This window comes from Octopus bimaculoides, chromosome 26 (assembly GCF_046866305.1).
Source record: "Octopus bimaculoides isolate indiv1 chromosome 26, ASM4686630v1, whole genome shotgun sequence".
Classification (NCBI taxonomy): domain Eukaryota; kingdom Metazoa; phylum Mollusca; class Cephalopoda; order Octopoda; family Octopodidae; genus Octopus; species Octopus bimaculoides.
The window spans coordinates 19,088,809-19,100,543 of record NC_142953.1 but is presented as its reverse complement, the minus strand read 5'-3'; the positions used below and the strand labels follow the sequence as shown (position 1 = coordinate 19,100,543).

The 11,735-nt window shown below is 36.3% G+C and overlaps 1 protein-coding gene across 4 annotated transcripts in view; it reads right to left on the bottom strand.

Annotated features, from left to right (window-relative positions):
* LOC106880520 (uncharacterized) overlaps positions 1-11,735 on the bottom strand; it is a 32,634-nt gene that overhangs the window by 11,265 nt on the left and 9,634 nt on the right. The window contains exon 4 of one of the 4 annotated variants that reach the window (XM_089342395.1): positions 6,732-11,735. This exon is cut by the window's right edge and continues 800 nt beyond it. The exons of the other annotated variants lie outside the window; for them this stretch is intronic. The gene's annotated coding sequence lies outside the window, so the exon portion shown is untranslated. Of the gene's footprint in view, positions 1-6,731 lie in introns of those variants that run through there. 4 annotated transcript variants of the gene reach the window in all.

The window sequence follows — 11,735 nt, the reverse complement described above, 5'->3', positions numbered from 1 at the left end:
CTGAAAAGATGGAAAATTTATTCAAATTTCAAAAACAAAAGAAGTTGTTGGAAGAGTACAGCTACAAGAAGAACCTCATGAAACACCACAATAAAAATATTTTCTGTGTTAATTCAAATATCATTAGAAAGAAACAAAGAAATTTATCTGGAAACCCATACATATACATGTGTGTTTGTAGGTGTGTACATGTGTAAACATATGGTATCGCTCTCTCTCTCTGGTATATATATATATATATATATATATCAAAGAGTTTGTATGATTGTGTGGCAAAGAATATATTAATCAGAGAAATTTGAACTTAGTCTAATTTTCACATTTTATTATTTGCAATTTTTACAATATTGAAATAATCTAGTACTTTCATGTGTTACACAATCTGCAGGTTTGTGTAGTGACTGGTGTTCCACAACTGACAATAGTTGTCAGTTGTGGAACACCACTGTCATTACACAAACCTGAAGATTGTGTAACACATGAAAGTACTAGATTATTTCAATATTGCAAATAATAAAAAGTTGGAATTTCATATATATATATATATATGTATATAATGTGAAGGCACATGACTGAGTAGTCAGAGTTTTGCACGCATGATTACTAGATCGTGGGTTTGATTCCCAGACTGGGCAGGGTGTTGTGTTCTTGAGCAAAACCCTTCATTTCACATTGCTCCAGTGGACTCAGCTGTGAATGGGTAATACTGCGAGGGGATGACCCTGCTGATCAAGAGAAATATTGGCCTGCTCATCTAGCCAACGGAGTGTCATCACACAAAAGCTAAAACAATGCAAAGTGCATTGTGACCAGCGATGTATAATAGCATCCAATAGACTGGTCAATAAAATGATTATATGTATAATATATATACACACACATATATAGAAACATGCACACATTGTTACCCAGAATGACTGCAATTTTTTTTATGCCATCACCTTGCACAGCAACCTGAACTTAGTAATGAAACACAAAACCACAAGTATTTTCGTTTCTCTAACATTTTATACAAAAACAGTGTTTATTCTCCTCTTAATTTTTTATCACAACATTCTGGTATTATATATACACCCACTGTAGAGTTCAGAGTCAATAAATTAAAATTTTGTTTTCTAGAAATTCTCTTGTCTCTGTTTTTTGTATTATTATTATTATTATTATTATTATTATTACTATAAAGCGGTGAGCTGGCAGAATACTTAGCAGCATTTTGTCCATCCTTACATTCTGAGTTCAAATTCCACCAAAGTCAACTTTGCCTTTCATCCTTCCGAGGTCGGTAGAATAAGCACCAGTAGAACACTGGGTTGATGTAATTGACTTAGCCCGTCCCATGAGCTTGCTTGCCTTGGACCAAAATTTGAAACTATTATCATTATTATTATTATTAAGGTAGCAAGCTGGCAGAATCATTAGCATGCAGGTCAAAATGCATAGCAGCATTTTGTTTGTCATCATGTTCTGAGTTCAAATTCTGCCACGGTCAATTTTTGCTTTTCATCCCTTCAGGGTTGATAAAATAAGTACCAGTTGATGTAATCGACTAACCCCCTCCCTCAAATTTTCAGGCCTTGTGCCTAGAGTAGAAAGGATTATTATTATTATTATCATAATAAAGTGGTGGGCTGGCAGAATCATTAGCACACCGGACAAAATGCTTAGTGGTTGTCAAGAGATGGTGGAGGGACAAACATATATATACAACAGGCTTCTTTCAGTTTCCATCTACCAAATCCCCTCACATGGCTTTGGTCAGCCCGAGGCTAGAGTAGAAGAATCTTGCCCAAGGTGCCATGCAGTGGGACTAAACCTGGTACCATGTGGCTGGTAAGCGAGCTACTTACCACACAGCCTTACCTGCACCTAAATGTATTATAGATAAAGAGTCAACAATATTTGATTTTTTTAAAAATTATCATTACTATTATTATCATTACTATTATTATCATTATTAAGGTGGTGAGCTGGCAGAATTGTTAGCATGTTGAACGAAATGCTTAGCAATATTTCATTCGTCCTACATTCAGAGTTCAAATTCCAGAGGACAGCTCTGTCTTTCATCCTTTCAGGATCAATAACTTAAGTGACACTGGGGTTGATGCAATCAACTACCTCCCTCCCATCAAATTTCAGGCCTTGTACCTTTATTAGATAGGATTATTGTTATTATTACTGAGATAGAGAGCAGTGCATGCCATCAAGGTGATACTTTGGTACAAATATATAAAGCCCAATATACCCATCATGACTACCTGTCTGATAAGGGTACATCAGGTACATCCATCACAACCATATGTGCATGACATGATGATCTCATGCCAAGATAAACAGCACATGACCTTGCAGGTGAGGTCCAGTCAGAACTTTCTTCAGGTCAAGTAGTCCGTCCTGCTCAAAATGCCCCTTACTAAGGGCTGTTTAAGGACCATGAATGAAACATTCATGTTTCCAGAAGTTAATTGTTCAAACTCCAAAGAATTCCTCTCAACACATGGCTATGATGCTCCCCCACTACTTCTGCTCATGATCAGAGATGCACATATTATCAGCCACTAAGGGACATGCTCAACTGGTTAAAGTCAAGCAACTGACAAGCAAATCTGTGATATTGAGCAGAATATTCTTTTCTACTCTAGGCACAAGGCCCAACATTTTGGAGAGGGGGGGCCAGTCAATTAGATCAACCCCAATATGCAAATGGTACTTAATTTATCGACCCCGAAAGGATGAAAGGCAAAGTCGACCTTGGCAGAATTTTAAGTATTGAGCCCATTATTATTTCCATTTTACTTCTCAGAGCTCTCAATTTTTCTAACTCTGGTTAATTCTGTAACAGAGGACAGCATCATGTTGTCAAAAGTCTCACAGGGTCTCTGTCACCAATACTTAACATCCAAACACTAACCTCAAAATCTTTGCTGTCCTCAATAAAGCAATCTTTCAGAGCATGTTCTACCCTCATGTCAATTCCAATTTCTCCGACTTATTTCTCAAACCTGGTTGTTACTTCCCTCAGGGCCACTGCAACAACTGAGATGACATTATTATTATTATTATCATTATTATAATGGTTGTGTACTGGGGTCGATATAATCAACTGGCCCCCTCCCCCAAAAGTTTGGGCCTTATGCCGAGAATAGAAAAGAATATTTTGGTCAGAAGGGACTGCCATGTCTGTCAGTAAGCATGTGTTTTTTTTTCCATCTTTGATTATCCTGTCTGGGTGATTAGTTTTGATTTTTCTGTTTGAACAGGCCAATCCCAGATGATGGTGACCTGGTCATTGTCATGTATCTTGTTTGGCACATATTTATACCATTTCTTGTCAGTTTTTATGTTGTAGTGTTGGCACATTGCCTGCTGGATAAAAATACTTACTTGGTAATGTCTGTATATATATATATATATATATATATATATATATTCAGATTTGGCAAGGACTGGACAGCCAGAGATGATGATGTAGTCAACTATCTTGTTGTGCTGGGTGCCCACTGTGCATTTGGTATTAGGGCCTGTTTTCATTATTTTCCTTTTATAGTTATTTGTGGTCAGGCATTGGTCTTTTGCAGCAAGAGTCAGTCCTTCTATTTCAGCTTTTAGACCAGAGCTTTTGAGCCATTGTTGACTTTTACTTAGGCTTACTTCTCTGTTAATCCTTGCAGGGTATAGACCATGGAGTGATTTTTCTCTCCATTTCTTAAATATGTTTCATGGTTCTGTTTCCATGTTGATTTTGTCTTTTTGGCCATTTCTGCTATGTTGTCATATGAGATCAGCATTTCAGTGTGGCTTGCATCTGTTTTGTATTTTGTCTCCCTCTTGTGTATTGGGAAAATTTTCTTTTATGTTGCTTTTTTACGTGTAGTAGTTATACACATTTTGTTTCTAAGTAATTTTCTCGTTCAACTGTTGTTATTTTATAGTAGTTCTCTATTTGTGTCAGGCCATGACCTTCTTCCGAACAAAGTCAATATATCTGCATCTGCATCTGCTTTAGAGTGGTGACTCCAGAATGATGTGAATAATTTCCTGTTTTTTTTTTTCCAAGTTTCTTAATTCACTAATCTTCTATTATTATTATTATTATTATTATTATTATTATTCAAATTCCGGTGAGGTTAACTTTGCCTTCCATCCTTTTGGGGTCGATAAATTAAGTAGCAGTGAAACACTGAGATCGATGTAATTGACTCATCCCCTCTCCAAAAATGGCAGCTCTCATGGGAAAATTATCATTATCATTATCATTATTATTATTATTATTATTATTAAGGTGGTAAGCTGGCAGAACCTTTAGCATGCAAGACAAAATGCTTATCAGCATTTTGCCCGAGTTCAAATTTCCCCAAAGTTGACTTTGCTTTTCATCTTTTTGGCGGGAAGGTGGGGATCAATGAAATAAATACCAGTTGCACACTGGGATTGATGTAATTGACATACCCCCTCCTCCAAAATTGCTGGCCATGTGCCAAAATTTGAAGCCACTGTTACAATTATTAAGGTGGCAAGCCGGCAGAATTAGAGCATTGGACAAAAGCCTATGCAGTGTATTTAGTTACAGATCGCTATGTCTTGAGTTCAAATCTTGCTGTGGTCAACATATGCAGTACCGGTCAAGTACTGAATCTTGAGAAGGATCATGGGAAAGCAATGACCTCATCAATTTCTTCAGAAATGGACATGTGCTGCTGGAGGAATTACCAGAATTCTTCACATAGAAAAACCTTGGAATGGGTCGATTGGGTGTAGCTATTTGAATGCTGCTGGTTTGGCATGGCTGGATGGGCATTCAACCTGTGTTGATAACAGTACTTCTTCATCGCTAGAGGCAAACACACACACACATGCAGACACACACACACACAGACAGATACATGCACAGCCACATGCACACATACACACACAGACATGCATGTACACACACATACATGTGCATACACATGTATACACATGCACACAAACACTCATGTACAGACAGGTACACACAGACACGCACAGACACACACACATGCAGACACACAGACATACACATATATGCAGACGCACGCACACACAAGCACACACATGCAAAGACATGCACACACATACACATGCATACACACATGCACACATACACACACACATGCTCATGCATGTGTGTGTGTGCACAGAAATATACACAGAGATAGATTGAGAGACAGAGACATTATAATTCAACTGAACCCGACTGATGTAAAGTTTCCCTTTCCTCAGAGACATAAAGCGAAACATGCTCACCCACATAAACAGAGTAAGAGAGAGAGGGGGGGGGAGGAATTGTGAGAGAGGGGGAGAGAGAAAGGGAGATATTATTAAATGAACATAATTGATATAAACATCATATTCCCTCTTCTCTTGCATACAGAGAGAAATATATTCACCCACATAAACAGAGAGAGGGAGGGAGCAAGAGAGGGAAGGAGGAGAGACATAGGAGGAGTAAGAGAGGGATAGAGTGAGGGAGAGACAAAGGAGAGAGCATGAGAAGGATAGAGGGAAGGAGAAGAGACATAGGAGGAGTAAGAGAGGGATAGAGGGAGGGAGAGAGCATGAGGAGGATAGAGGGAGGGAGAAAGAGAGGGAAGGAGGAAGAGATATAGGAGTAATAGAGGGAGGGAATAGGAGAGATATTATAATTTATTAAACATAAGTGACATAAACGCCATTTTCCCTCTTCTCACACATTTATAGAGAAATATGCTCACTCACATAAATGGAGAGAGAAAGAGAGAGAGAGAAGGGGACAAACACATTAAAATGAAGGAAGCATTAAATTTTCGGATGCTGAATATGTCAGTGTAGAATCAGTGATGCCCAAGTGGCGGTGCCAAAACAGCTGTGCCAGAATGTCTCATCTCAAGAAACTGTAAATCACTGAAAATCATTCAGGGACCATTATATCAATTCTCTCATTTACGAAGCAAGACAAGAGAATGTAGCAGTAGTTGTAGTATTTTGCGGTGTTGGCGATTGTTGTAGTTTTCGCTGTAGTATTGGGGTGTCAATTATAGTGTTGTAGTTTTGGTTGTAGTGTTGAATGTAGTAGCATTGTGGTGCTGGTAGGAGCAGTATTAAGGTGCGCATTGTAATATTGGTAGTAGCAGTAGTTGTAGTACTGGTTATAGTGCTGTGGTGATGTTAGTTGTAGCACTGTTGCAGCATTAGTTGTGGTGTTGGTTATAGTGTTGTGGTGGTATTGGTAGCTGTAGTGTAGTAGTGGTAGCTGTTGTGGTGGTGTTCTAAGTTATAGTGTTAGTTTTAGTGGTGTTGGTAGTAGTAGTATTGCTGCAGTATTGGTTATAGTATAATGGTGGTGTTGTTAGTTGTAGTAGTGTTTCAGTGTTGGTTGTAGTGGTGTTGGTAGTAATAGTGTTGCAATATTGGTCATAGTTTAAAAGGAGGTGTTGTCAATTGTAGTAGTGTTGATAATAGTAGTGGTAACTGTAGTGTTGCAGTATTAGTTGTAGTGTTGTGGTGGTGTTTGGTAATAATAGTGCAGTTGTGGTAGCTGTAGTGTTGCAGCATTGGTTGTAGTATTGCTGTGTTGGTTATAATGTTTTGGTGATGATTGTTGTTGTAATAGTGTTGTGGTGTTGGCTGTGGTGGAGTGATGTTTGTAGTCGTTGTAGAGTTGTGGCAGTAGTTGTCTGGAAATGTGGTGACTGAAATATCTGGTAAAAGTTCAAGAAACAATTTTTAACAGAAAATAATTTTTATGTCTTTAATATTTCACACACAAAAGTAGAAAATGTGATGTTGAGATGTTGATTCATTTCCCAAACACAAATAAGGATTACACTGGTGAAAAATCCAATGTGATGCTGTGATGGTGATGCCTTTCTTAAACACACACGATGATGACTTCAGTGAAAACATTAACCTTTCAGTATCTTATACAAGAAAATATACAATGCAATGTTGTGATATTGATGCCTTCCCCAAAGACAAACAACGCCTGTTTAATAACATCTAATGTGATGCTTAATAACATTTAATGTGATGTTGTGATCTTGATGACTTTCTTAAAGCATATATGTAACTTATATCATAAAATATATAAATAGGGAAAATTTAGTTATTTCTCTGTAGATTGAAAAAAAAAATAGAAACAGCCGTAACTGATTTTCGGATCTTATTCAACTCTCATCACAGGCATCTACATCAATTTGACCAATCTCAGAGAAACAAACTGCTAATCTGTTTATATAGTAAAAAATTGCAGTAGTTACAGTTAACTGTGGGCGACTAAGTTTTTTATTAATACTAAGCATTTAATTTTTTTTATTAATACTAAGGGTCTGTCAGTGAGGACTCATACATATGTATATATATTTATATATATTAAGAAATAGAAGGTAGTCAGAACTTTGGATAATTATCATTTAATGCCTCCATCTCATTTCAAAGATTCATCAGAAATGATATTTTTTACAGAAAATTTATAGCTTTTATATATATGATAGTTCTGGATTTTTTTCAAATCTGTATGGTACACCACATACACATACACACGCACACATATATCTAATTTATAATATAATATAATATAATATATATATATATATACATATATTAAGAAGAAGGAGATTTTGGATAATTCCTAATAAATAAGGCAGAAGAAATTTTCTGTGCATTATACCATGAAGAGTTTGACTGAATGATTGAAAACGCCAATAAAGAATTATCCAAAATTTTGACTGCCTCCTTCTTAATATACAATATCTGTACACCGCTTCAAACATTTTATACATACACACACACACACACACACACACACACACACACACACACACACACACACACACATATATATGTGTGTTTGTGTGTGTATGCATATATATGTATGTATGTGTGAATATGTATGCCTGCATATAAGTGTGTATGCATGTGTGTATTCATACATGTTTGTTCTTATTGCATTGATTAAAATTCTTCCTGATAGGAAGAGGATCAAGGAGGTTATATCATTGGTACCTCCTGACAGCTAGATAGACTGTACCATTATGTGGTACCTATAAATAGCTATGTAGACTGTACCACTCTGCTGTTTCTACCTAACTCTAGGGAGAGATTAATTCAATTTAGTTCTTATTGAAAGCTAGATGGACTGTGCTTAATTAAAATTAGGTGAATGTTGATTAATTAGTAAGAAATGGGTAATGGCTATTTAGAAATATGTGAATTGTGATTATCTAATGGCAAGTGGATCATGATTAATTAATCAATTAATGATAAGTGAACTGTGATTAGACAGGGCTTGATAGATTGTAACAAAATTGAGAGAAAAATCAAAATAAAGGGTAGGGACAGAAACATGAAATGAGATCCTGAAGGAGTTCCTCAGGGGTGAGGAAGCTGTACCCGGGGTTTATTGACCAGTTCTTCTGCAAAACCTGCAGTATACATAGGCACGGGCATGGCTGTGCGGTTAAGAAGATTGCTCCCAGTCTGTGTGTTCTACGGTTCAGTCTCACTACACAGCACGTTGCATGAGGAGTCTTTTTTAACATAGCTTTGGACTGACCAAAGCCTTGTGAGTGGATTTGTTGGGAAATAAATTCTCTCCCCACCACAAAAGAAAAAATGTGGTGAGTGTGTCAGTATGCATGTGTGCAATTGCACCAATTTTTATTTTCATATTAAGTTCTGATATAATCGTAATCCACACACACTAAAAGATATTGGTCAAAATTTTCATATTAAAATACTGATTATTCTGAAAGATATGAGGAAATAAATCTAACTCATGTGAATCTTCTGAAACTACTTTCCCTACTCCCCGCCAATGTTTTTTCACAAATTTATGAGGAAACAAAGTCAGTGGGGCACATATGTATGCCCATTGCTTTAAAATAAGGGATACTAAGATTACATTGCTGTTATATATCTACATATCAACTTGCTTCACTTCACTTTCGTTTTTTATGTATCAATGTTAAATAACATAACTGCATGTTATATATAAACAAAGAATATACTTCTTTTGTACAGTTTGCATCAAAAGGGTATCAATAAGATGAATGAGATGGGCTCAATTTTTCTCAGCAAATAAACGTAAATAACTGGTGTTTACAATGATATTGTGTTTAGTAACGAATACTAACTGTATTACAAATGCTGCATACTGTGTGTGTGTGTATGTATATATAAATATAATCATTAAAATTTATTGGCAGGCATAGCTGTGTGGTAAGAAGTTTTCACCAGATTCCTGTCAGAAAAAAGAAAAAGATATTGCTCTGGTGTAGTTTTATGTAGGTGCGGTTGTGACTATGTGGTAAGAAGTTTGCTTCCCAACCACATGGTTCTGAGCTTAGTTCCACTGCATGGTACCTTGGACAAATGTCTTCTACTAAAGCCTTGGGCTGACCAAAACCTTGTGAATGGAATGGGTAGACCCAAACTGAAAGAAACTGTCATATGTGTGTGTGTGACTTTGTGCTTGTGTTTGTCACTCCACTGCTTAACAACCTGTGCAGGTGTGTTTCCACATTCCCATAACTTAGCAGTTTGGCAAAAAAGATTGACAGAATAAGTATAAAACTTTTTAAAAAATAAGTACTGGGGTTGATACATTCAACTAAAACATTTTCCAAAGCATTACCCCAGCATGGCTGTAGTCTAACGACTAAAACAAGTAAAAGATTAAAATAACGGTAAAAGTATTTCGCTAGTAATTGTTCATTGGTTCATAAATGTCCGTTCTTTTAACATGATTGCGTTCCATCTTGTAGCTTGACTTTATGTGTTCCATTATCAATATTTGAGCTTCAGTCATGTTGCATGTCCTGCTAGCATTCATCCAACATGCACACCATATGCATACCTACACATATACATTATAGGAATATATGATACAATAAATGTAAAACATGCTATCTTAAAGGTAGTGCTCAATGTTTTTAACGTTTAGGTATTATGAAAAGACATTTCTAGGGAGGCTATGCTCACATCAAATAAGTATACAAACAAAAGAAATGTTATGTATGTGACATTGATAATGCTAACATTATTAATGTTACTTTAAGTCTAAAATTTAATGTGTGTGTGTGTGTGTGTGTGTGTGTATATATATATATATATATATATATATATATATATATATACATTCTCTTTTTTTCATATATATGTATATATGTGTACATAAGAATGTACTATAGAATAGAAATATAAGCAGACAAATAACTGGTATGAGGTTAGATTATGATATTTATGTATTAAAACATGAAGTTTGAGTTGTTACATGAGTATAGATGATGAGAAGGAATGAAGTAAGAAAGTGTGCAAATAGTTCCTTACACCTGTTTCAAGAACAGATGTACAGATGGTGTATTTCCTTGAAAAAGGACAGAAACCAGCTATAGAGTAGTGATCTCTTTCATCATCAGAGAGAGAGAATTAAATAGGACCTTAATAGAGAGCTTTGCTCAACAACTAATATAAGATACAGAGGAAAGTTTAACCCTTTTCTGTTCAGATTATTCTGTCACATGTGATGTTTGTTTATTTGTATTATTTTGAAATAATCATGCATTATCTTGTAGTTTAGAGATTTCACTGAAGCAGTTGTTTAGTATTAGAATGACATTGTAGGACTGAGGTGAGAGGCCAGATGCTAAAACAGCCCTGCTAATACCCCCAAACTTTGGACAGCAGTTCACCCAAATTTTTTACCAAACCCAGCCTAGATTTGTGGATGCGAGGGCCATTATCTCACTCCACCTCTGTCTCTAACCTTATTTAAATTCAGTTTCTTTGTTGTTCTGACTTGCATTTCTCGTTTATCTGCCTGCAGATATGTTTGCTCGTGCATGGCTGCCCTTGTGAGCATGAGAGAACATGCTGCTGCCAAATACTGAAGCATATGTAACTGATGAAGTAAAGCCATACCAAGTCCAAGCTCATGTTCTTTCCTCTCATTATTGATTTGTCCTTGTATAACCCACCTCTGACTGTGCAGGACGTTGTATGAACAGGCAATGGTGGACATTTCAATGTGATTAACAATAAGAGTTGAAACACGAATGCATTGAAAACATCCCATCATTCATCATACGAAACTGCTGTAGATACTAGCTTTACTTTGTTTTGTACATCGCCTAACTACCCGCCTCAGTGGCTAGTCTAGCTAACTGATTATCTTAATGTACCTGCCCCTCCTGCTGTTGCTGTTATACACATGGTTTTCTTTACACCATATCATTTAGCATATTCCTTCCTTACCCATATTGGCACCAACCGTCCCTTTCTATATATATTTCTCTAACTCTAAAAATTCATATATCCATCCCTTGCCATAGGGTTTATGACTTTGTTTTCTCTACCTCTATTCCTTTAAACTTTTCTCTATACTTCCTACTAGTAGCAGACCAAAGCTTTCTACTAAGGCTCAACTTCATTCACCCTCTGATGACCGAATAGATTGCTAATCGATGGCTAACTACTGTTTGTTTGTTGGGAAATACACCAACAGCACATCAGTTCTTGAAACAGCTGTAAGGGACTATTTGCATGTCTTCTTACTTCCTTCCTCCTTATGATCCATGCTCATGTTTAAATATATAAATACATAAATGTCATGATTTGACCTGATACCAGTTGTTTGCCATTTTATTCTTTTATCCAATTTTACATGTATTTGTTCAATACAAAAAAAGTCACTTATAACCAATCATTATCAATAACATCCTTGCTTTTAGCTACATTTCAAG